Source organism: Canis lupus, chromosome 1, assembly GCF_048164855.1.
Source record: "Canis lupus baileyi chromosome 1, mCanLup2.hap1, whole genome shotgun sequence".
Classification (NCBI taxonomy): domain Eukaryota; kingdom Metazoa; phylum Chordata; class Mammalia; order Carnivora; family Canidae; genus Canis; species Canis lupus.
The window spans coordinates 29,129,659-29,156,006 of NC_132838.1; the positions used below are offsets into that span (position 1 = coordinate 29,129,659).

Genomic DNA, 26,348 nt, shown 5'->3' on the forward strand with positions numbered 1-26,348 from the left:
TACAGAACAAAGCAAAATTCTAAAATGCTGGTGCTTAGCAAAGTAATCTTTTAAGTTTAGTTTGGCTTCCCATGATTAAAAACAAAGAACAAATTAAAAAACTTAAAAAATAATTAAATATCATTAGCACAGAGTAATACCCTTGAGCCTATGGAGAAAACAAACAATAAATACACACACAGTCTCTCAATTATGACTGCTGCTCTTATCTCTCTTTTCATTGTGTCTTAGCTGTGCTTTTCTCGTAAAGCTTGAGAACATTTTGTGGTATTTTTGATGGGAGAAAGGGTAATACAAAACATTAAGGGTCTTTAACTCATAGGAACTTGTGGAAAAAGGGAAAGATAATGGAGTCATTACAACTAAGCAAGCTAAGTGATCCAGGTTGTAAATATATTGGTAATTCAAGGATATTTAGAAATTTCTACTGATAAAGTTAATTAAGGGAGTATCCTAGTTGGATACTCCAACCTTAAAAATTTATTTCTGATATTTTAATATTTATTTAAGATTTTAGTGAGAGATGTTCTCTTTTTTGGGTCTTCCTTTTCCTCCTTTTGTCTCTTTATGGTAAGTTCAATCTTAGGGAGCAAAATGAATCTTTTTAAAGAAACAATAATTTCTGTTACTAAATTGCAGAATGGGAAGATGTGTTCTTAATTGTAGTTATCCTTAACCCTGACTACGCATTGGAATCGCCTAGACTCCTGCTTCTCAAACCTTACGTGCATGTGAATCATCTGGGGGATTTTATTTTATTTTATTTTATTTTATTTTATTTTATTTTATTTTATTTATTTTATTTTATTTTATTATTTTATTTTATTTTTTATTTATTTATGATAGTCACAGAGAGAGAGAGAGAGAGAGAGAGAGAGAGAGAGGCAGAGACATAGGCAGAGGGAAAAGCAGGCTCCATGCATCGGGAGCCTGACGTGGGATTCGATCCCGGGTCTCCAGGATCACGCCCTGGGCCAAAGGCAGGTGCTAAACCGCTGCGCCACCCAGGGTTCCCCGGGGGGGATTTTATTAAAACAGATTTTTGAATCAGAAGTTCTGAGGTGAGGCCTGAGATTTTGCTTTTACAACCAGCTCGGTTATGTTGATGCTACTAGCCTGTGGATGAAATTTGAATAGCAAGGAGAGAGAGCTTATAAAAATGACCAAGCCCAGAACAGATTCAGATTCATTGTATATGATGTGGAATACAGGAATATGCATATTACAGAAACAATGTGATTTTATTTTATTTAATGTTTTATTTATTTTTTTGAGAGAGAGGGAACACAAGCATGGAGAGCTATAGGCAGAGGGAGGGGAAGAAGCAGGCTCCTTGCTGAGCAGGGATCCCGATGTGGGGCTCAGTCCCAGGACTTGACCTGAGCTGAAGGCAGATGCTTAACTGACTGAGCCACCCAGGTGCTCCAACAATATGATTTTAATGCAGATAATCCAGATTAAAGTTTGGTCTAGCTAGAAGGCAATGTCAGTTCTGATTGTGTATTAGAATCCCCTGCAAATCATTAATGGTGTGATTTCTGCACCTCAATAGTCTTAAAATGCTTATAAGCCAATGGTGAAGTAAAGAACCATTATTCTAGGAGTTGAGAAAGGAGTTCTGTCATTGTATTAAATTAATGAAATTTTGTGAGATTTTGGGTCAGTGGACAATGTTAAGGGAAATAGTTCCTAATTATCAGTTAATTTTTTAAAGAGCTGATAACTCTGAAAACATCCATTGACTTAAGAAAGTCTAAATTAGAGATAGATTATTTTTTTTAATAAAATGTCACATAATAACATAAACTCCTGAGCTCCTCTATTATCTTTAAATGTAATCTCACTCACTTATTTTTCAGTGTAATGTTACTACTATGGACAATATATAGTTAAAGTGAAAACAGTTTTAATTCTGTACATTACAAAAAATGATAGAAATCAGCCTTCTCCATTCTGTTCTATTTAATTATTTAAATTTAGTTTAATAAAGGTTTAAAGTTTAATTTTTATAAACAGAACTTCTTAACATGTTATTAAATAATAAAATTTGGGAGTGCCTGGATGGCTCAGTGGTTGAGCATCTGCCTTAGGATTGGGTTGTGATCCTGGGGACCTGGGATCGAGTCCCACATCAGGCTCCCCAAAATACTACTTGGAAGATATTTTATACATTTACTTACATTCTTCCTGCAATCTGGATCCTGCTCTCTTTTTAATATTAGGGATAACAGTTGAGTGGATCTGAATTTTTAAAGTTGTCTACTGGCACCTAGAGGGAGGATTTTACTGGAATATAGATGAGAAGCTCTTGACTGAGAGGATGATATTAGTAAAGCTTCAAGATCAAGAGATTTTCAGTATTTGCCAGCAGGATTTATTATCTAAAATAGAATTATAAAGATTTGCAAAATTCTTCACCAAAAGCTTCAACTATTTTGTAAGGAGAAGATCCTGTCAATTTGAATAAAAAATCATGAAGAATATTTTCAAGATTTATAACTAAGAAAATACTGAAAATCTTTGAATTAACCTCTGCTTTTGATTTCCAAAAATAGTTATGTGGAATATGTAGTGTGAAAAAAGTATTTCATATTTTAAAACAAAAATACATCCTTTCTATTTATAATATTATTTTAGAGGAGTGCCTCAAGATTATATAGTTGTCTCCTCAAGAGAATCAATTGAAAATTTGTTGAAAAACGGTTTAGTAAAATGGCTGGCTATGGAATCAGTATCTTCTTTATACAAGCAATAACTATCCATATTTTAATGAAAAAGAATCACTTAAGAAAAAATGTAAGTAGAGGGGCAGCCCAGGTGGCTCTGCGGTTTGGCGCTGCCTTCAGCCCAGATTGTGATCCTGGAGATGCGGGATCGAGTCCCATATCGGGCTCCCTGCGTAGAGCCTGCTTCTCCCCCTGCCTCTCTCTTGCTCTGTGCCTCTCACAAATAAATAAATAAAATCTTAAAAAAAAAGAGAAAAGAAAAAATGTAAGTAGAGATACCAAAGACCCAGATGATGAAAAGCTCCAAAATGTTGATACAGATTTAATGATATTTAAATAATTTGCCATATTTCTAAATGAGAAGACTAAAATAGACATTTTTTTCTAAATTAATTAGATTAATTAATTATATCTAAATGAAACCTAAGGGGTGCCTGGGTGGCTCAGCGGTTGAGCATCTGCCTTTGGCTCAGGTCATGATCCCAGTGTCCTGGGATCGAGTCCCGCATCAGGCTTCCCTGCAGGGAGCCTGCCTCTCCCTCTGCATATGTCTCTCCCTCTCTCTCTCTGCATCTCTCATGGATATATAAATAAAATTTAAAAAAAAAAGGAAAGAGAAGTCCTACAAATACTTCTAAAATTAACTGGGAAGAATACATTTCTAAAATGGTCTTTATAATTTTTTCTGTGTAGTAAAAGGAGTAATAGATGTACACTTCCTCATCAAGATTTAAAATTGTATAAACTGATAATATATAAATCACTGGGGCACTTGAATAGAAATGTATAATAAATCAATGAAATAGAACAACTAGGAACAAACCCAAGCATTTTGGGAATATTTCGTACATGATGGATATGTTATTTCAAATTGATGGAATAAAGATAAATTATTCAGCAAATGATATTGGAACAACTATCTGTTAAAAAAATTAATGTTAGATTCCCTATCTCATAACTTTTTACCACAACATATTCCAGCTATAATAAATATTTAACTATAAAAGCAGAAGCAATATAAGTATTAAAGGAGAATGTAGGTAAATATTTTTTAAGTCTTGATGTAGGAGGAAGATCTCTCCGAGTAGGTCACCAAGGGTAAAATAATAAAGGAAAATATAGATAGACTTAAGTACATGCATTTTTAATCTTTGTATGCTAAAATCAGCATATAAATAATAAGCTAAGAAAATATTACAGCATATATAATAGATGAGATATACCATTAATACATAAGGAGCTATATTACAAATCAATAATAAAAAAAGTAACTACCCTAAACCAAAAGAATGGGTGGCATGAGCAGAGAAACCATAAAGGAAGAAATGTAAAGGAACAACAAACAAAAAAAATTAACCAAATAAATTGAAATTAAAGGAGATATTGTATCAGTTAACCATTTTTGTATAACATTCTCAAATCCAGCGACTAAAAAAAAACATTGTTTTTTTTTTTTTTTTTTTTTTTTTTTTTTTTTTTTTGGTTGACTGGGAGTTGCCTGCTTTGGGTTGGTCTTTGCTAGTCTTGCTTTTGTTTCTATGTAGTTGGTGCCTGTATCTAGTTGAGGCTTGCCTGGGATTATTTAGCTAGGGCAGTCCTGCTCCCTATGTCTTTCATACTCCACTAGAGTTCCATGTATTTCTCATTCTTTTTTTGAGAGGGATCAGTGGGCCAGCTCATGTACTTGTCTTATGGCAATGGTAAAAGTATTAAGAGTGCAAGCCCAGGTGGACAAGTCATTGTGTATCAAGCCTCTGCTTGGGTCATACCTGCCAACATATCATTGAGAAAAGCAAAGACATGACCAAACTCAGAATCAAAAGGCAAGAAATTTATCTTTTAATGGGAGGGATTGCAAAGTCACATGGTAGAGGACATGGTTAAGCAGCAACAAAGACTTGAGATCATCATAATCTATTATATATCATCTTTTACACATCGGTTAGTATTCTTTACAGAGCTTATATAATAAATATTCAGTGTTGTTGAGTGTTAGAAAATTGGTACTCCTATTTCCTATTGCTGGTGGGAGTGTAAATGAATAATAAGCTCTTTGGAAAGATATTTTAGGAATGTGCTTCAAAATTCTTTTTAATAAAATGTGTATTTCTGACCCAACAGTTCCATTTTTAAGAATTTATTGCAGGAAAATAATAACTAAAACGTGGGAAATTGCATAAGTTTAATCCAGGCTAATGTAGACGCAGTTGCACACGTAAGACTATCTTATCTGTATGTGTATATATATATATATATATATATATATATATACATATATATATATATTTCATAGTTGACATCATTTTTGATTGATTGATGCTTGAACCTATTTTTTTTTAAGATTTATTTATTTATGATAGTCACACAGAGAGAGAGAGAGAGAGGCAGAGACATAGGCGGAGGGAGAAGCAGGCTCCATGCACCGGGAGCCCGACGTGGGACTCGATCCCGGGACTCCAGGATCATTTCCTGGGCCAAAGGCAGGCGCTAAACTGCTGAGCCACCCAGGGATCCCTGATGCTTGGACCTATCATATATTTTGAATATCATCTCTGAGTGCAAGGATATTAATCACTAAATTGTTTATAATAGTAAATACTTGGAAATGTTCTTTGAGGATTTCATTATAATTAGCTTGGGGAAAATACATGGGTAACAATAATGTGTAATGTGAAGTCAAAACATTCCATGGCAAATTGCTGCAGTTCTAAAAGGAAAGATTTATCCAGTCACACCACAAATAATAGTCTTTTCCCTTTTGAGCAAAGGGACATGACTTAATAAAATTAGTAAGAGAAATTCAAATGTATAGAAAGTAGAGTATTAGTAAGGCAGGTATGGACACTTTTACACTGTTTTATACACACATATATATATATACCCAGCCATGGTTTCTATAAAAATTGTGCTTGCTTGGTTTTCTCAAAGGAGGAAATATTTCAGGGTTTATGGTAAAGTCATTTTGGAGTTAGAGAAGCCTAGTTTGGAAAGGATTCCACATTTTTCATGCTTTTTTCATTCTTAATAAAAAAAGTAAGTCTGATTTGATGAATGGAACATTGTTAGAAGTCAGAAAATATTTGTTTCTCATTACACTTTTCATTTGTCACATGACTTTGATGACTGACCCTCCTTCTAGCATGAGAGTCATTAATCAACCAAAGGTATGTAGAGCATTTGCTATTTTAATGCAGATATTTGTAAACTCATGAATAATAGCTAAATATAAAACTCTCTAAGAATCATTTTATTTTACTATTATTTTTTTAAAGAATTTTTATTTATTTATAGAGACACAGAGAGAGAAAGAGAGAGAGAGGCAGAGGGAGAAACAGGGCTCCATGCAGGGAGCCTGACGTGGGACTTGATCCTGGGTCTCCAGGATCACACCCCAGGCTGCAGGCGGCACTAAACCGCTGTGCCACGGGGGCTGCCCAGAATCATTTTATTATACACTTTGAAGATCCCCTAAATATTTTCTGCTTTTGAGTACAAAGTAAGAAAATTAATTTAAAACTTAACTAGCCATATTATCTTTTAAAAAGCAAAAGAGCAGCAGGTACTTTTATTTTATTATTTCAAGCAATGAGAGACTATGGGGAAGGAAACAGGCATGCAGGAGATGAAGAATTCTTTGATTTTTATTGAAAAATCCAAATTTAAATGACAGACTTTGCAGATTTGAGACCATTGTTCCATAGGTTCTGTATTTCAAAGTTCTGTATGAGATTTGACTTAAAAAGTGAGTTCTGTTGCAAAAATAATTTTTGAAATTAATTTGTTCCATCTCCACGGTGTATCAATGAAGAAACTGAAATTCAGAGTAGGCTTCTGCTCTAGCTCGGTGGTTAATAAAACCTGATAGGTGTAGTTGAACAAAATGCTTTCATAATATTGTCACGTTTGGTCAGCACTGCTATCACGTCACCTAGGTTGAATGGGTATCAGTAACCACCATTTGCCAGATGAAGAAATGGACACTCAAAGGCTTTTTAACAACTTACCCAAGAGATGGAATGCCCATCTCAACTCCTAGTCCATCTTCTCAGCCCTCATTCCTTCTCTAAAGCACTTTCTATCTGACCAGGCTGCCTTCTCTCCATCATGGTTCTTTATGGTACATGCTCCAAACCAGGGAAGTTGTAGCATTCAATTCATAGTATTTAAAAAAGACTTCCTCCATTGAAACTGCTATTATTAAAATGATTAATGTCAAAACAACAGTCCTGTGTATAAATATGTCCAATAATGACAAACACTAACCAGTAAGTACTCAGAACAGTATGAAAGTTTTACTTAGTAATTTTACAAGATTAGCGTGGGGATGTGTGTGTGCAAATTACTTTGTGTTTTTCTTTTGTAGCAGATTTTAATAAATGGTATATTTGTAACTTTAAAAGTTATATTAAAAACCTGTAATTTGAACACTGAACTACTGTAGGCATAAAAGTTCTTTATTTTCACAAGTATTAGTGATATAATTGATTTTAAATTGGTTTTTATGTGGTGTATTGTATTCCTTTCAAGTGAACTAAATTTCTATAGATTCTGTATGTTCATTAAAAACATTTGCTTAATTTAATTAGAACTCTTAGGAGTGGAGATGATGGGTGGGGAAATGTGTTCCTGAGGCTTTGCTATTGTGTATGTCTTTCCTGTAAGTTGAGATATGCCTAAAAATCTGCATTGGTCTCTCAAGGATCTATTTGCTGAGGGACTAGGGAGTCCATGAAAAAGCACACATTTTAAGAATCCTGGTTCAATGAAATATGTTTTGTGAAGCTCTTATCTGTCCTCAGACATAAAAAATAAAATAAATGATAATGGCCACATTATATTTCATTATATAGATCTGCTAGATTTTAACCATTCCACTTGTTAAACATGTAAAATACTTAAAGTGTTTCTGAATGTTTGCTGTTATTTAAAATAAAACTGAAATGACCATCTTAGTGCATGTAGCATTGCATGTATCTCTAATAATTTTTATTTATTTATTTTTAAAGATTTCTTTATTTCAGACAGAAAGGGAGAGAGAGAGAGAGAGAGACAGACAGACAGCAGGAGGGGGAGGGGCAGAGGAAGAGAGAATCTCAAGAAGACTCTGCCCTCAGAGTGAAGCCTTGATGGCAGCTGAGATCTGAACTGAAACAGGAGTCTGAGGCTTAACTGACTGTGCCACACAGGTGCCCCTTTAGTAATTTTTATAAGAGGAACTCCTATAAATGCCATTATTGTACTAATTTATACTTCCACCAATTTAAAATAATCTTTCTACTGCAAAATTTCACTTATCTTGAATTATATGTCATTTTACTAACATTCCTAATGAAAAATGATTGCTCAGTATATTAGTGTATTTCCTGTTTTATATCAGAGTGAACTTTTTTTGGATTAGTTATTTATTTGAGAGAGTGAGAGTGAGAGAGAGCGAGCACGAGCACAAGCATCAGCACGAGCAGTAGGGAGGATCAGAGGGAGGAGGGAGAAACAGGCTGCCCACTGAGCAGGGAGACTAACTCAGGGCTCCATCCCAGGACCCTGGAATCATGACCTGAGCCAAACGCAGCCACTTAAGTGACTGAGCCACCTAGACACCCCTCAGAATGAATCTTTAAAAATATATTTACCAGTATGTTTTTGTCATCTGTAAGTGACATGTATCTTTCTACATCTGTGATTTATGTAAAACAATATATGGAATCAGAGAATCTGTGATTCTCTCTAGGGTTATTGCTGGGTTGAAGGATGGTGGCATTTGTTTTCCTTAAACTTTTCATAAGTTTCTGACCATATAATATTTTATATATAACAAAGCAATACAAAATGATTAATGTCTCTTTCTTTGCAAGGAAAAGACATAAAATAAGACAAGATTCATATGTATTATCTAACATGTATGAAATTTAATTGGATGTTTTAATAAGACTTATTTAACATATGAAGGTGTCATTCCATAGACAAAGTACCCATTTGCCTCAAAGGAGCTGTTTTTCATCTCTATAGCAGTGTGAATGGGGTAGGACTATAAAAGTATTCACTGGGGATACAGCAAAACTGATGTCTTGAAGATATCTTCAGGATTTGTGAGATGCCAGGTAATAACATATGGAAGAGGCAATATAGTGAGGTAGTTGAGTACACAGCCCCAGAACCAAATTACTCGAATATTACTCCAAATATTACACTTACTACTTGTATGACCTTAAGCAAGATAAATTTATTTGGGTGCCTCAGCTTCCTCATCCGTGAAACAGGATATAAGTAGAACCTACATTTTAAGGATATTATAAAAATGAAATGAGAAACTGCACAGAAAGGACCTAGAAATGGCACTTAATAAATTCTTTAAAAAATACTGACTACTGTAATCAGGGACTTATTATATATGTTTACCAAATTTCAGTTTCCTGTAGACAAACACAATTACCATATAGTTAAATGGGGATGAGGATTGTTATAATTTCATTTGCTTTTTCTGAAAGTCTCTGTGACACCAAGGCACTGGAATGACATTAACAAAAGCAGAACCATGGAAAAGCAAAAATTATGTTCATGGAATAGTAAAAAACCTACGTAGTCCACAGCATAATATTATTCTAATATGCTATTATTAATTAATATTAATGAATTAAATATCTCATATTTTGCCTTAACATAAAGATGAAATTTTTTTTAAAGATTTTATTTATTCATTCATGAGAGACACAGAGAGAGACAGAGACACAGGCAGAGGGAGAAGCAGGCTCCATGCAGGGAGCCCAATTTGGGACTCGATCCTGGGTCTCCAGGATCATGCCCAGGGCCAAAGGTGGCGCTAAACCACTGAGCCACTCAGGCTACCCATAAAGATGAAACATATTGGAAGACTTGGCTTAATCTTTTATACAATAGTTATATAATATTATACAATATTTACAAAATGAATAGCTATATACCATGGCAATGCGTTTCATGTTTTCATTTTAATCCACTATTAGGTAACAAAGTTTCAGCTATTTTATTTTATTTTATTTTATTTTATTTTATTTTATTTTATTTTATTTTATTTTATTTTATTTTATTTTTTTACCTTGGAGGAGGACAGCCGATGGGGCTAAGGCATTGTCCAGAATAATTTTTCTCTAGTAGGAAGACCCGAAAGGACAAGAAGGAGGACAAATAAATGCAAAAGCTGGAGGCATCACACTTCCTGATTTCAAACTCTATTCCAAAGCTATATTAATCAAAATCATATGGTATCAGCATAAAAACAGGCATACAAACTAGTTGAACAGAACTGAGAGTCCAGAAATAAATCCACACATATATGGTGGATTATCCTTCATAAGGATACCAAGAATGTACAATGGGAAAAGGGAAATGTTGTGAAAACTTGTTATTCACATGCAAAAGAATGAATTTGGACTTTTATACCATATACAAAAATTAACTCAAAATTTCTTAAAGACTTAAATGTAAGACCTGAGACCATAAAGCTAGAAGAAAACAGCAAGTAGTCTCCTTGAATCAATCTTGGCAATGATTTTTCCACTATTTCACCAAAAGTACAGCAACAAAAGCAAGAATAAACAAATGGAACTATATCAAACTAAAAATCTTCTGTACAGAAAAAGAAATAATCAAGAAAATGAAAAGGCAACCTACAGAATGGGAGAAAATATTTGCAAACCATATATCTGAAAAGAGGGTAATATAAAAACTATATAAGGAACTTATGCAACTTAACAGCCAAAAAAAAAAAAAAAAACCCACAAGTAACTTGATTAAAAAATGGGCAAAGGACCTATAGACATTTTTTCAAAAAAGATGCACAAATAGCAGCAGGTATATGAAAGAGTGTTCAACATTGTTAATCATCATCAAAACCACAATGAGATATCACCTCACTATTAGAGACTTGTCATTAAGATGGGATAACAAGTGTTGGTGAGGATGAGGAACAAAGGGAAAACTTGTGCACTGTTGATGGGAACCATAAATTGGTCCACCCCTATGGAAAACACCATGGAGTTGCCTCAAAAAATTAAAAACAGAACTACAAAAAAATAGAACTACCATATGACCCAGCTATCTGATTTCTGGATATATCAATCCAAAGGAAATGAAATCAGCACCTCAAAGAGCTCTTTGCATTCCCATATTCATTGCAGCATTGTTCACAATATCCAAGACATGGAAGCAACTTACAAGTCAGTTGATAAATGAATGGATAAAGAAAATGTAATACCTATACACAATGAAGTATTATTTAGTGATAATAAAGAAGGAAATTTTGCCATTTGCAAAAACATGGATGAACCCAGAAGACAGTATGCTAAGTGAAGTAAGCCAGACACAGAAAGTGAAATACTATATAATCTCACTTATATTTGGAATCTAAAAAAGTCTAAGTTATAGAGCCTGAGAGTAGACTGGTGGTTGTCAGGGGTTGGGGGTGGGATAGAGGAAATAGGGGAGAATGTTAATCAAAGAATATAAATTTTCAAGTATAAGATGAAAAAGTACTTGGGATGTAATGTACAGCATCATGATTATAGTTAATAATACTGTACTGTATATTTGAAATCTGCTAAGAGAGTAGTGTTCTTAAGTGTTCTTACCACAATCACATACAAAAGGTAACTATATGAGTTAAAATATATGTTAATTAACTTGGTTATGTAATCATTTCACATTGTGTATCAAATCGTCATGCTGTACAACTTAAAAAAATCACATTGTACAACCTACATACGTACAATTGTTACCTCATACCTCAATAAAACTAGAAAAAAATCACTTTTAATTTTTACTAATGGACTAAAAGTCTCAACTAAATTTTACTGAAGCTCTTCATGGCGTTCTCTCCCAGAACTTCGAAATTATTTGTTTTGAAAAATTCCCTTAAAATGCTCTCTAGGCTGAAAGAGTTTCACAAACATTTTCATGTTTATACTTACCTTGTAAATCTAGAACCCCAGACAGCTGTTGGGCTGGTTACCAGTGAATTATTCTGGTCAGCTGCTTTAGGCTGCTATTTTAAGGTCACTATGCAGTGTATACTTTTAAGAGAATCTCCCTAGTGTGATGTCATAGAAAATTGATTATGCTTCCATGTAAAGAAGGGCTTGATGAGCCTCTGATCCTTAAATTATCCCTTTGACCATACTTTATTTCATTGTAAATGGAGATTACCATGCAGAGGAATACCTACTTTTTTCTGGTTAATTCCTTTATACTAAAGAATCATGTCATTCACATGTCAGAATATGTTCTCAGCTCTTAGAATTTCCATGACTTCAGACTCATTGAGAATTTTTTTTTTTAAAGTAGGCTCCACGCCCATCACAGAGCCCAACATGGGGCTTGAACTCACAACCACGAGATCATGAACCTGAGCCAAGATCAAGAGATAGATGCTGAACCAACAGAGCCACTATTTTTTAGAAATTATTTTTGAAATATTTCTTTTGCTAATTTTTAATGAGTAGAAAATGTGACACAAAACACAGTGAAAATGAAGTAGCTTTTTATGCGGCCTTCACTAGGATGGGTCTCTCATAAAGGCTCTATTCAGTAGAACCTTATATTTACTGCATTCTAGGATTCTAGAGCAAATTCTGGAGCTGAGGCTTAGGTTTACTTATGTAAAACCTTCCCGTCTCCCAGTTTAAAAGTCAATCTCACTGACATTCTGTTTCTTTTTCACATTTATTTTTTTTTTCTTTCTTGGTTTGGTGGATATTCCAAACATTTGTAATCATTAGGGAAAAAAAGGAAAAACACCTTAAAGGAGGCAAACCAAGAGATCTGATAGATTGGAAGTCACTACCAACATGGAAATAGCCACACACTTGTTAGCACACTTTTAGTAATGAAGAGCAATTTTTATCATAAACTTGGATTCACTAACTTCTTAAAATGATTATGTAAAAGTGGCTCCAATCCACTGATGCTGTATGGTACTCTACAAAATTGTTTTTAGATAAAACAGGATAAGACATAATCCATTTCCTAACTTAAATATTATTTTTCAGCCATGAGCCAAAGTTTTCTAGCTAAGTGAATTAAGAAATACAAATCCATTGCCACTAAGATACAGCAAAATCACATTTTCTATTATTGTCTCATTGTTTCCTTCATCACTGCTGTACCATCATTAGTCTGTTTTTCTGAATCACTCCTCTGTGTGACCCACAGCTAATTCCATGAGAATTTTATCCTGCTTCTTCTATTAAAGAGAATGATCTTGACGTCTCACGTCAGTTAGGGCAGTGTAAATAGAAGTAGTGATGTTGCATATTAGCTGCTTTACAGCTTCCGTGGGTCTCAATGAAATTAAGACCTTTCCTTTCTTTCAATGAATGTATCCTGTACTTTCCTGAATTTGGCTATATGCTGCCACTCACATTTCTTCCCTGCTATCTCTTTTTCTCCATTTTGATGTGGCAATTCATTTGCCACAAGTAAAACAAGAAAAAACAGTTGTATATGAGGATATGTGATATGCTTAAAATTCATTTTAAAAAATTCATTTCTTGGGCAACCCCGGTGGCGCGGCAGTTTAGCGTGCCTGCAGCCCAGGGTGTGATCCTGGAGACCCTGGATCGAGTCCCACGTTGGGCTCTCTGCATGGAGCCTGCTTCTCCCTCAACCTGTGTCTCTGCCTCTCATTCTCTCTGTGTCTCTATGAATAAATAAATAAAATATTTGAAAAAAAAAATCCCTTCCTTCCTTCCTCTTTCTTTCTTTCTTTCTTTCTTTCTTTCTTTCTTTCTTTCTTTCTTTCTTTCTTTCTCTTTCTTTCTTTCTTTCTTTTTCTTTCTTCCTTTCTCTCTTTTTCTTTCTTTCTTTCTTCTTTTCTTTCTTTCTTTCTTTCTTTCTTCTTTCCTTCCTTCCTTCCTTCCTTCCTTCCTTCCTTCCTTCCTTCCTTCCTTCCTTCCTTCCTTCCTTCCTTTCTTTCTCTTTCTTTCTTTCTTTCTTTCTTTCTTTCTTTCTTTCTTTCTTTCTTTCTTTCTTTCTTTCTTTCTTTCTTTCTTTCTTTCTTTCTTTCTTTCTTTCTTTCTTTCTTTCTTTCTTTCTTTCTTTCTCCATTTATTCACTCATGAGAGACACAGGCAGAGGGAGAAGCAGGCTCCCCATAGGGAGCCTTGATGTGGGACTCCATCCCAGGACCCTGGAATCACAAGCTGAGCTGAAGGCAGATGCTCAATCATTGAAACACCCAGGTGGGATCCCTGGGTGGTGCAGCGGTTTGGCGCCTGCCTTTGGCCCAGGGCGCGATCCTGGAGACCTGGGATCGAATCCCACGTCGGGCTCCTGGTGCATGGAGCCTGCTTCTCCCTCTGCCTGTGTCTCTGCCTCTCTCTCTCTCTCTCTCTCTCTGTGAGACTATCATAATAAATAAAAATTAAAAAAAAAAAAAAAGAAACACCCAGGTGCCCCCACTTTTGTTGGTCTTTTAACCTTTTACTAAGCTTCAAGCAAAACTGACTTTCATTGTGCCAAAGAATATCCTTATTATATATATATATATATATATATATATACACACACATATATATAATTTGTGTGTATATATATACACACATATATGCTTATATATATACATATATGTTTATATATGTATATGTATATATGCACACACACTATAAACATTTAAAACATTATATATATAAACACACACACTATAAACACATATATGTGTGTGTGTGTGTATATAAGCCTTGTAATTTCAAATGTATTAAGTAATGGTCATCATCATAAATTTTATATAATATTTGCTTTTCATTATTTAATATATTTTGTCTTTGTTATTATGTACCCAGTTCAAAGAACACAGGTCCATTTTTGCACCTTTCTTATTTATTGATACTTTATATGCACAAATGTGTACAATTCCTAAATGTATATTTATTTATATATTCTTATTCAATCATATAAAAGATTATCTCATAAGGAATTTGTCCCTGTCTTTTTATATTCCTAATACAATTTTGTCGTTACTTGGAGTGCTTATTCTTCTGTATTTTATTTTAATTAATTTATTTTTTTAAAGATTTTATTTATTTGTTCATGAGAGACACAGAGAGACAGAGAGACAGAGACATAGGCAGAGGGAGAAGCAGGCTCCATGCAGGGAGCCTGACATGGACTTGATCCCAGATCTCCAGGATCAGGCCCTGGACTGAAGGCAGCACTAAACCGCTGAGCCTCCTGGGCTGTCCTATATTTTAAAACCATGAGTGTCAGACTGCTCTAGCCACCAAAGAAATTCTTGTGAACTCAAAAATATTTGTATTTTTTGAAAATTCAGTTTCAAAATAGAGCTAGCTTCCCCTGAGCCCCATAAACCAAGAAATCTTCTCTTAATTTGTATCTATGAATTCCAATCATTGAAATATTCTATAAGTTCATTGGGCAGCCCCGGTGGCGCAGCGGTTTAGCGCCGCCTGCAGCCCAGGGCGTGATCTTGGAGACCCTGGATCGAGTCCCACATCAGGCTCTCTGCATGGAGCCTGCTTTTCCCTCTGCCTGTGTCTCTGCCTCTCTCTCTCTCTCTCTCTCTCTCTCTCTCTCTGTGTGTGTGTGTCTATGAATAAATAAATAAAATCTTTAAAAAAAAAAGAAAAAAAATATTCTATAAGTTCATCAAAAAAGTATGATGAACATTTAAGAGGCATATTTTTATGTTTCATTATAATTGTTAAGAAATTTTCTGTAGATATGTATCTGTTGAAACAAGTTTTTTATAAAATGATTTTTCTGGTTATAACAAGTTTCGTTGTAAAAATTCATAAAATCAGAATATAAAAATTATTCATATTCTCATCAGACAGCAATCATCATTACCTTAAAAATGGATATCTATAAATAAGCATTTTTAGTGTAATTGAGAACTTTTATGTTAGTTAATTTTTTTCTCTTAACAGTATGTAACGTGATCTTTGATGGAACAGCCATCGTATGATATTTCCATAATTTATTTAATAAATACCCCATTCTTAGACATTTAGATTGTTTTCATGTCTTTCACAATGATGCAACAAACATCCTTGAAACTGAATGTTGGTGTCGTTTTCTGGTAACTGTTTTAGATACATCATCTTGAGTTAAATTACTGAGTCAAAGATTTGCATTTCCACCTACACTCTGCCTCTTAGTGATTTAGTACTTTGGGTTGCCCTAATTTCCTTCTATAAAGCCAAAAGTGATGTGAAAAACTTATTCACAAAAGGATATTGTTAGCTTATATGAGTTTTTCCTTCCCTCTTGCTCAATTGTCTTAGACCAATTCTGTGGAACAGACAATATAGGCAGATTTATTTGCAAGAGGATTAATGGGGAACACTCTCAGCAGCAACACTGGAAGCGAGTTTGAGCAGAACAAGAACTGCAATGCATTAACAGTCTTCAGTCATCCCAAAGACAGCACAGGAGCTCAGGTGGCACTACAGAATTTTCTTGAATTGATGTGGGTCTCCTACCCCCTTTTGCCTCTGCCCTGCATCCATTGACCGTTGGCTCATAGATCAAGGTGGGCTGTCCCACATGGGTCAAGCCTTGGGCAAGACAGTGGATGTTCTCAGCAGCCTCATCCCAAAGTGGGGGTCTGGGCGGTGAACTACTGGATATTCAACAACTTGGCTCCATGGATTTTGGGTTATCAACAAAGCAGTGAGATGTAAGTCAAAAGAAATGACTCTGCATTTGGAAAAGTTTAATCTTGCCACCTAATTTGGAGATGTATTGGAGCAGGTTCTTTCTCAAATTTTTTCCACCTCTTCCTCAGAATCTTGCTCTAGAATTAAAAATGGCATTTACTTGGGAACCCTGGGTGGCGCAGCGGTTTAGCGCCTGCCTTTGGCCCAGGCTGTGATCCTGGAGACCCGGGATCGAATCCCATGTCGGGCTCCCAGTGCATGGAGCCTGCTTCTCCCTCTGCCTATGCCTCTGCCTCTCTCTCTCTCTCTCTCTCTCTGTGTGACTATCATAAATAAATAAAAATTAAAAAATTTTTAAAAAACAAAAAAAATGGTATTTATTTGTGATGTGAAAAGGAGGCATCTTGAGGCATTTATTGACAAAGTAGTGGCATTAAACACTACATATTTTTTATATCAGTGCCACCAGACTGAGTTTACTGCATGACCAAGTCACACTATGAAAATAATTATTACTGATTAGAAACAAAATGACTTACTATATTTTAACCAGTAAGCCAAATTTTGACAATTAAAAAAAATTATGTGAACTCCCAATGAACCTCCCCTCCCACAATAGTCTACTTGTAATTTTTTATTAAATATTTGTTGGCTAGAGGGTTTTGTTTGGGTACAGTTTAATTGCTGTTGTACATGGTTGTACTTGGTGAATATTCAGATTGTTTCTATTCCCTAAGATGAAAATTTAGCATCATTTAGCAGCATTAAAATACTTAGTAGAAGTATAGCTCTTTGTTGCCATGTTTTTGTAAGTGCAGAGATGAGGATAAATATGGAGAGAGTCATTTAGAGTACATTTTACTCTGTATTTCTCACTGAATGTACATGTAAATCCTGGGCAGAATGCATAGAACAAATATTTGAGGACTCTAAAAAATAAGCAGATATGGTAGGGAAGAAGATGAGATCCCAAATGGTAATTTCACCATTTTTTCCCCTTAAGTTCTCTGGCTTAGATTCAAGGCAGCCAAAAACTGTAAGGAGTATCAGCTAGAGCTCCAGAATTTTCCTGGTTTAGACTCTAGGTGAAAGAAAGTGGTCTTCTGCAAATGCTAAGGCTGACAGTGAAGGGTTCAGAGATGCCTCAAAGGGGCACTTTTCTCTTTGCTTGGAGGATGTATGGTCCCAAGAAAGTAGGACAAACTCTTACTGCTATTTTTTTCTCTGTATCCTCTCCCCACTTGGTCCAGCTGTGGATGTGGTCACAGGGAATGAGTGGCAGGGTGGGGTAAGCAAAATGCCAGATTTTTAGTTGGAGAACTGGAGGGGAGAGCTTTAGGGACAGAAAGTGGGCAGGGTGGGGTGGGCATGGGGGATAGTATAGAGGGAGAGATTTGGGAAGAGGACTTCATAGATTGTTTATGAATTTCTGAGCTTACTCCAAGAAACTGCCAAATTGATACCCAAAATGATAGTATCATTTGCTCTGTCAACCAAAATATATGGGAGTTCCAGTTGTTTTACATCCTCACCGACACTTGGTATTGTCAGTCTTTTTAATCTTAGTCATCCCAGTGTGTACCTATATCATTGAATTTTAAATTACATTTCCCTAATGACTAATGATGTTGAACACATTTGATTTGCTTTCAGGCTATTCATATGTCTTCTTTTTTAAAAAAAATCTAAATTCATGTTAGTTAACATTCAGTGTAATATTGGTTTCAGGAATAGAATTTAGTGATTCATCACTTACAGGTAACACCCAGTGTTTATCCCAATAAGTGCCCTTTTTAGTGCCCATCATCCATTTAAGACCATCCCTCACCCACCTCCTCTCAAGCAACCTTCAACTTTTTCTCCCTCTATAAGAGTCTCTTATGGGTTGCCTCCCTCTCTGTTTTTATCTTGTTTTATTTTTCCTTCCCTTCCCCTATGTTCATCTGTTTTGTTTCTTAAATTCCACATATGAGTGAAATCATATATGGTATTTGTCTTTCTCTAACTGACTTATTTCACTTAGCATAAGACATTTTATCTCCATCTACATTATTGCAAATGGCAAGATTTCATTCCTTTTGATTGCTGGGTAATGTTCCATTGTGTGTATGTATATACATATATATCCATTCTTTATCCATTCATAAGTTTTTTTTTTTTTTAAATTTTTATTTATTTATGATAGTCACAGAGAGAGAGAGAGAGGCAGAGACACAGGCAGAGGGAGAAGCAGGCTCCATGCATCGGGAGCCTGATGTGGGATTCGATCCTGGGTCTCCAGGATCGCGCCCTGGGCCAAAGGCAGGCGCCAAACCGCTGCGCCACCCAGGGATCCCTATCCATTCATAAGTTGATGACATTTGGGCTCTTTTTATAATTTGGCTGGTGTTGATAATACTACTATAAAACATCGGGTGCATGTGCCCTTTCAAATCAGCATTTTTGTATCCTTTTGATAAATACCTAGTAGTGCAATTGCTGGGTAATAGGGTAGTTCTATTTTTAACTTTTTGAGTAACCTCCATGCTGTTTTCCAGAGTGGCTGCACCAGTTTGCATTCTTACCAACAATGCAAAAGCATTCCCTTCTCTCAACATCCTTACCAATATTTGTTGTTTCTTGAGTTGCTAATTTTAGTCATGCCGACAGGTATAGGGTGGTATCTCATCATACTTTTGATTTGTATTTTCCTGATGATGGGTTATGTTGAGCATCTTTTCATGTGTCTGTTAGCCATCTGAATGTCTTCTTTGGAAAAGTGTCTATTGATGTCTTCTGCCCATTTCTTAACTGGATTATTTGTTTTGGGGGGTGTTGGGTTTATTAATTTCTTTATAGATTTCGTATACTAACCCTTTATGTGATATGTCATTTGCAAATATCTTCTCCCATTCTGGTTGACTGTTAGTTTTGTTGATTGCTTCTTTTGTTGTGCAGAAGCTTTCTATCTTGATGAGATCCCAATAGTTCATTTTTGCTTTTGTTTCCCTTGCCTCTGGAGACATGTCTACTAAGAAGTTGCTACAGCCAATGTCAAAGAGGTTGCTGCCTGTGTTCTCCTGTAGAATTTTGATGGTTTCCTGTTTCATGTTTCTGTCTTTCACCCATTTAAAATTTATTTTTCTGTGTGGTGTACGAAAGTGGTCCAGTTTTATTCTTCTGCATGTTGCTGTCTTGTTTTCCTAACATCATTTGTTGAAGAGACTTTTTTTTTCCATTGGATATTCTTTCTTGCTTTGTTGAAGTTTAGTTTGTCATACAGTTATGGGTCCATTTTTGGATTTTCTATTCTGTTCCATTAATCTATGTGTCTGTTTCTGTGCCACTACCATATTGTCTTGATGATTACAGCTTTGTTAGCTTGAAATCCAGAATTGTGATGCCTCCTTCTTTGCTTTTCTTTTTTAATATTACTTTGGCTATTTGGGGTCTTTTCTGGTTCCATACAAATTTTAGAATTGTTTGTTCTAGCTCTGTGAAAGATGCTGGTGTTATTTTGATAAGGATTTCATTGAATATGTTGATTGCTTTGGGTTGTATGGACATTTTAATAATATTTGTTCTTCCAATCCAAGAGTGTGGAATGTTTTTCCACTTCTTTATGTCTTCTTAAATTTCTTTCATAAATGTTCTATAGTTTTCAACATATAGATCTTTTGCCTTTTTGGTTAGGTTTATTCCTAGGTATCTTTTGATTTTGCAGCTGTAAATGGAATTGACTCCTTGATTTCTCTTTCTGCTGCTTCATTATTGGTATATAGAAATGCAACAGATTTCTGTTTATTGATTTTATATCCTGTGACTGCTGAATTCATGTATCAGTTCAATCAATTTTTTGGTGGAGTCTTTTTGGGTTTTCTACATAGAGCATCATGTTGTCTGCAAAGAGTGAAAGTTTGACTTCTTTCTGGCCTATTTGGATGCATTTTATTTCTTTTTGTTGTCAGATTGCTGAGGCTAGGACTTCTAGTACTATGGTGAACAACAGTGGTGAAAGTGGACATCCCTGTGGTGTTCCTGACCTTAGGGGAAAAGCACTCAGTTTTTCCCTATTGAGGATGATATTAGCTGTGAGTCTTTCACATATAATCTTTATGATGTTGAGGTATGTTCCTTCTATTTCTACTTTCTTGAGGGTTTTTATCAAGAAAGGATGTTGTATTTTGTCAAATGCTTTCTCCGCATCTATTATGAGGATCGTATGGTTCTTATAATTTCTTTTATTAATGTGGTGTATCATGTTGCTTGATTTGAGGATATTGAACCACCCTTGCAGCAGAGCAATAAATCCTGCTGTATCATAGTGAATAATCCTTTTAGTGTACTGTTGGACTCAATTAGCTAGTTATCTTGTTGGGATTTTTGCATCCATGTTCCTCAGGGATATTGGTTTGTAATTCTTTTTACTGGAGTCTGTCTGGTTATGGAATCAAGGTAATTGTGGCCTCATAGAATCAGTTTGAAAGTTTTCCTTCCATTTCTACTTTTTGGAACAGCTTCACAAGAATAAGTGTAATTCTACTTTAAATGTTTGGTAGAATTCTCCTGGAAAGCCATCCAGTCCTGGACTCTTGTTTGTTGGGAGATTTTTGATTACTGATACAATTTCTTGAATAATGGTTATGGATCTATTCAAATTTTCTATTTCTTCCTGTTTCAGTTTTGGTAGTTTATATGTTTTTAGGAATCCATTTCTTCCAGATTGCCCAATTTGTTGGCATATCTAGTTCATAATATTCTCTTATAATTGTTTGTATTCTATAGTGTTGGTTGTGACCTCTTCTCTTTCATTCATGATTTTATTTATTTGGGTCCTTTCTATTTTTTATTTGATATGCCTGGCTAGAGGTTTATCAATTTTGTTAATTCTTTCAGAGAACCAAATCCTAGTTTTGTTCATCCATTCTACTGGTTTTTTTTTTTTTTAATTCCTGTATCATTTATTTCTTCTCTAATCTTAATTATTTCCCTTCTTCTGCTGGTTTTAGGCTTTGTTTACTTTTTCCAGCTTCTTTAGGTGTAAGGTTAGGTTGTGTATTTCAGATTTTTCTTGCTTCTTAAGAAAGGCATGTATTGCTATGTAATTCCCTCTTATGACCACCTTTGCTGCATTCCAAAGGTTTTGAACTGTCATGTTTTCATTTTCATTTGCTTCCATGTATTTTTTATTTCTTCTTTAATTTCCTGGTTAACTCATTCATTCTTTAGTAAGATGTTCTTTAACTTCCATGTATTTGTGGTCTTTCCAAATTTTTTCTTGTGATTGACTTCAAGTTTCATAGTGCTGTGGTCTGAAAATATGCATGATATGATCCCAGTATTTTTGTATTGGTTGAGGACTCATTTGTGACCCAGTATGTGATCTGTTCTAGAGCATGCTCCACGTATACTTGCAAAGAATGTATATTCTGCTGCTTTAGGATGAAATGCTCTGAATATGTCTGTTAAGTCCATCTGGTTCAGGGTATCATTCAAAGCCATTGTTTCCTTATTGATCTTCTGCTTAATTTTCTGTCCATTGCTGTGACTGGGTGTTAAAGTCCCCTACTATTATTGTATTATTATCAATGAGTTTCTTTAAGTTTGTTATTAATTGATTTATATATATGGCTGCTCCCAGGTCGGGGGCAAAAATATTTACAATTGTTAGATCTTCTTGGGTTGGACAGACCCCTTTATTATGATGTAGTTCCCTTCTTCATCTCTTTTACAGTCTTTGGTTTAAAATCTAGTTTGTCTGATATAAGTATGGCTGCTCCAGTTTTCTTTTGATGTCCATTACCATGATTGATGGTTCTCCACCACCTCACTTTCAATCTGAGGGGTCTTTGGGTCTAAAATGAGTCTCTTGTAGAAAGCATATCAGTGGGTCTTTTTTTTTTAATCCATTCTGATACCTTGTGTCTTTTGATTGGAGCATTGAGTCCATTTACAATCAGAATAATTACTAGTAGATATGAACTTAGTGTCATTGTATTACCTGTAAATTCTCTGTTCCTGTAGATTGTCTCTCTTTCTTTCTAATCTTTGTTGCTTTTGATCCCTTTAGTATTCTTGTGGAACTGGTCTAGTGTTCAGGAACTCCTTTAGTTTTTACTTATCTTGGAAATTCTTTATCTCTTCTTTTCTGGATGATAGTCTTGCTGGATAAAGTATTCTTGGCTGCGTATCTTGCCCTTTTGGCATGCTGAATATATCATGCCACTCTTTTCTGGCCTGCTAAGTTTCTGTGGACAGATCTGCTGCTAATATTACATCTCTACCTTTGTAGGTTAAGGATATTTTGTCTCTAGCTACTTTCAGAATTCTCTTTTTTATCTTTGTATTTTGCAAGTTTCACTAGATATGTCTTGGTGTTGATCTGTTTTTGTTGATTTTGAGGAGAGTTCTCTGTGCCTCTTGGACTTTAATGCCTGTTTCCTTCCCCAGATTAGGGAAGTTCTCAGCTATAATTTCTTCAAATAAACTTTCTGCTCCTTTTCCCCATTCTTCTTCTCCTGGGACTCTTATGATATGGATATTATTGTGCTTTGTGGAATTGTTGAGTTCTCTAAGTCTGTATTCATAATATAATAATTATCTTTCCCTCTTCAGTTTCATTATTTTCCATAATTTTATCTTTTGTATCACCTATTTGATCCTCTGACTCTCCCATATTTGTTGTGATTACATCCAGTTGGTTTTGCATCTAAATTATAGCATTTTTTATTTCATCCTGACTAGTTTTTAAGTTTTTTTTTACCTCTGCAGCTAGGGTTTCTCTGGTGTCTTCTATGCTTCTTTCAAGCCCAGCTAGCATTCTTATGACTGTTGTTCTAAATTCTTGTTCAGGTATATTGCTTATATATGTTTTTAGCAAATCCCTGGCTGTGATTTCTTCTTGATGTTTCCTTTGGGGAGAATTCCTCCTTCTTGTTATTATGTCTAGGTTTCTGCCTTTTGCATATTATGAAACCTTGTATGTTTTCTGCTCTTGAGAGTAATACTATATTAAGAAGAGGTCATACACTGCCTAGGGCCTGATGCTTCAGCAAGTGTTTCTGGTATATGCTGTTGCACTCTGCTGTTGTGTTTTAGCTGCTCTTTCTCACATGTCAGTCCTCTACAGAGGACAAAAGTAATTCTTATATATTAACTTTACATTTTTCTGCCTTAATAAATTCACTTATTAATTCTACTTGGTTTTTATAGATTCCTTAGGATCTTCTGTGTTCATGATCATGTCATCTGTGAACAAAATCATTTTAATTTTACTTCTCTTTTTACAATATGAAAGTCTTTTATTTCTTTTTCTTTTGTTATTGATCTAGTTCTCCAGTACAACATTGAATAGGAGTGGTGAAAACAGGCATCATTTCCTGTTCTCAGTTATGTGCTGGGGTGGGGGGAGAATTTAATATTTTGACATTAGGTGGGATCCCTGGGTGGCGCAGCAGTTTAGCATCTGCCTTTGGCCCAGGGCGTGATCCTGGAGACCCGGGATCGAATCCCACGTCGGGCTCCCGGTGCATGGAGCCTGCTTCTCCCTCTGCCTGTCTCTCTCTCTCTCTGTGACTATCATAAATAAATTAAAAAAAAATTAAAAAAAATATTTTGACATTAGGTATAATGTTAGCTATAAGAGTTTATAAATACCCTTTATCAGGTTGAGGAACCTAGTTCCCTAGGTTCAACCTGGTTTCAACCCTTAGTTTGCTGAGAGTTTTTATCATGAAGGAGTGTTGGCTTTGTACCAATTAAGATGATCATATGATTTTTCTCTTTTGTTATGTTTATGTGTTAAATTACACTTACTGATTTTTAAATGTTATTCAACCTTGAAATCCTGCAATAAACTGTTTAGTCATGGCAAATTATCTTTTTACATAATGCTGCATTCAATTTGCTAATATTCTGTTATGAATATTTGCAACTACATTCATGAAGATGTTGGTCTGTAGTTTTTCTTCCTTTAAAAATTTTTAAAGAGATGTGCACACACACATACATACACATGCATATGTTGTTATTCTGAATCATTCCAGGAAGAACCTGAGATGGTTTGAACGTATATAGGGTGTAGCACAAATGATTACTGGCTCAGTAATCTCTTGTCCATTTGTGAGTAGTCCAGGATCATGTGTACTACTAAAACTTCAGCTCCTGAAAAATATGGGTTATTTCTGAATTCATACAGGAGTAACTCTGTTTTTACTACATGCATCTAAAATACAATGTGTACTCTTATTTTTTAGACTAAACTCTTTCTTTGTTACATCAGGAAATATTTTCCCTATTATTTCTTGGAATATTGATTCTTGTCTTGCTCTTGTTCTGGAATTCTTTTATATGTATATATATTACCCTATGGTATGGATTCTAGAAGAATTACACTACCTTACAATAACATGATAAGGTAGGTACCATTATTCTCATTTTACAGAGAATATAACTAAAGTACCATTTTATTAACTTATTCTCTTTATTCGTATTATTGAAAAAGACTTGAGTACCGGTTTTAAATTAATTGTAAAGTTAGTTAATACTGGGGAATTCTTTAGGATTGCTCTAGCTAAAATGAGTTTTGCTATAAGCTATATTTCTTTCCTTTCTCTATGTAACATAGACCAACCTCCCTCATAGGCTTGAGGCTAAGAACCCAGAATCTAATAAGAAATTGAGTGCTGAAGTTGCATGAAGTTTTTCACATTTTACTAAACTTCTTACATTGCTTTAGTTCAGGTCCTAAGCTTCTCTAGCTTAAATTATTACAATTGACTGACCTCTAGGCTTCAAGATTTTCTTCATTTTTTGATCCTCTCACCTGTGGCTGCAATTGTTTTTATCAAGAATTGTTACTTCCTTGATTAAAAAAAATTATTGTCTGCTCAATAACAATAGGTTTTATTTTCTGTACCTAAAAACTGAATCCTGGCCTTGCTTACCTTTCTACGTCTGTCTCTACTAATTGAAAGCAACTAATTCAAGGTCTTTATCCACTCATACAACTATACTCATCATTCATGCCTTTGCTGCCACTCTTGAGTATGTGCAACCAAAAAGGCTCTATTTTATATTTGGGGGGAAATCAGTTGCAGTAGTAATCAATACATTTATTACATTGTCCCAGGGTATGTTCTCACTTCTTCAAACGCCTTTACATGCATCTGTTTTATAGATAAAAGAGCTGAGGTTTAGAGAAATGGCTCCCCATTCAGTAAGTTGAGCTGCTGAAATTTGAACTTAAGAGCATTCTAACTGTAAGCTCGAGTTCTTAGCCAGGACTTTTCCCGCTTTCTGCCTTTTCCCTTCACTGAAGAGCAAGAGGGATTGAACTGGCACAGCAAACATGATGTATGCATCCTGTTTCCAAGAAGTAATGAGATAATTAGATCTGGGAAGCTCTAGTCAGGAGGAATTTGAAGTTGTTACTGTCCCTTAGTTGCAAGTGCTTGTAAAGTTTCTTGAGTCTAGAGCTTTGCAGTATGTATGCCAGTATTGATAAGGGAAATATAGAGTATTGTCCCTTCTCCTTTGGTTAAAGATCAATTCACTTCTTTCATGTTTTCTTTTTATTTGCTGACAAAGAAGAATAAGATGATAACTAGATGTAATCTTTTAACCATGTTTCTAATATTATGGATTGACATAAAAACATGGTTTGCTTTATCTGGACAGATGTGGTTTTTATAAAATAATCATGAACGGTCTTTTTGTTTGACTTTCAGAATAATTATGCACATAACAAGCATATTTTCTGGGAAGGTCATCTTGACTTCCAGTGGTTTTTTTGGGCATTCATGATTGTCACTTCCTGATCAATGTAGCACAAGTTGAAATACATTTAACTGTGTTTTACTTTAAATGAGAATGTTTAATGGAATAAAGTATTTGTTAGAAATTAGAGTTGTGGTTGCTTGCAATAATCCACTCTTAGTTCCTGTGAATGTTATTTTTAAATCAGTAGCCCATTCTTTCTTTCTTATTTTTTTCAGAT

General features: G+C 35.0%; 1 protein-coding gene and 1 long non-coding RNA gene across 9 annotated transcripts in view; one reads left to right on the forward strand and one right to left on the reverse strand.

Moving 5' to 3' along the window:
- The window catches only part of LOC140632612 (uncharacterized), a 44,956-nt gene extending 33,146 nt beyond the window's left edge, over positions 1–11,810 (reverse strand). Inside the window, exon 1 of the long non-coding RNA XR_012030225.1 lies at positions 11,669–11,810. This is a non-coding gene — a long non-coding RNA (uncharacterized lncRNA). The remainder of the gene's footprint in view (positions 1–11,668) is intronic.
- Positions 1–26,348, forward strand: part of LOC140632534 (L-lactate dehydrogenase B chain-like) — a 167,343-nt gene that overhangs the window by 66,621 nt on the left and 74,374 nt on the right. For 2 of the 8 annotated variants that reach the window (XR_012030188.1, XR_012030195.1), the window contains exon 9: positions 12,042–13,386. The exons of the other annotated variants lie outside the window; for them this stretch is intronic. The gene's annotated coding sequence lies outside the window, so the exon portion shown is untranslated. Of the gene's footprint in view, positions 1–12,041; positions 13,387–26,348 lie in introns of those variants that run through there. 8 annotated transcript variants of the gene reach the window in all.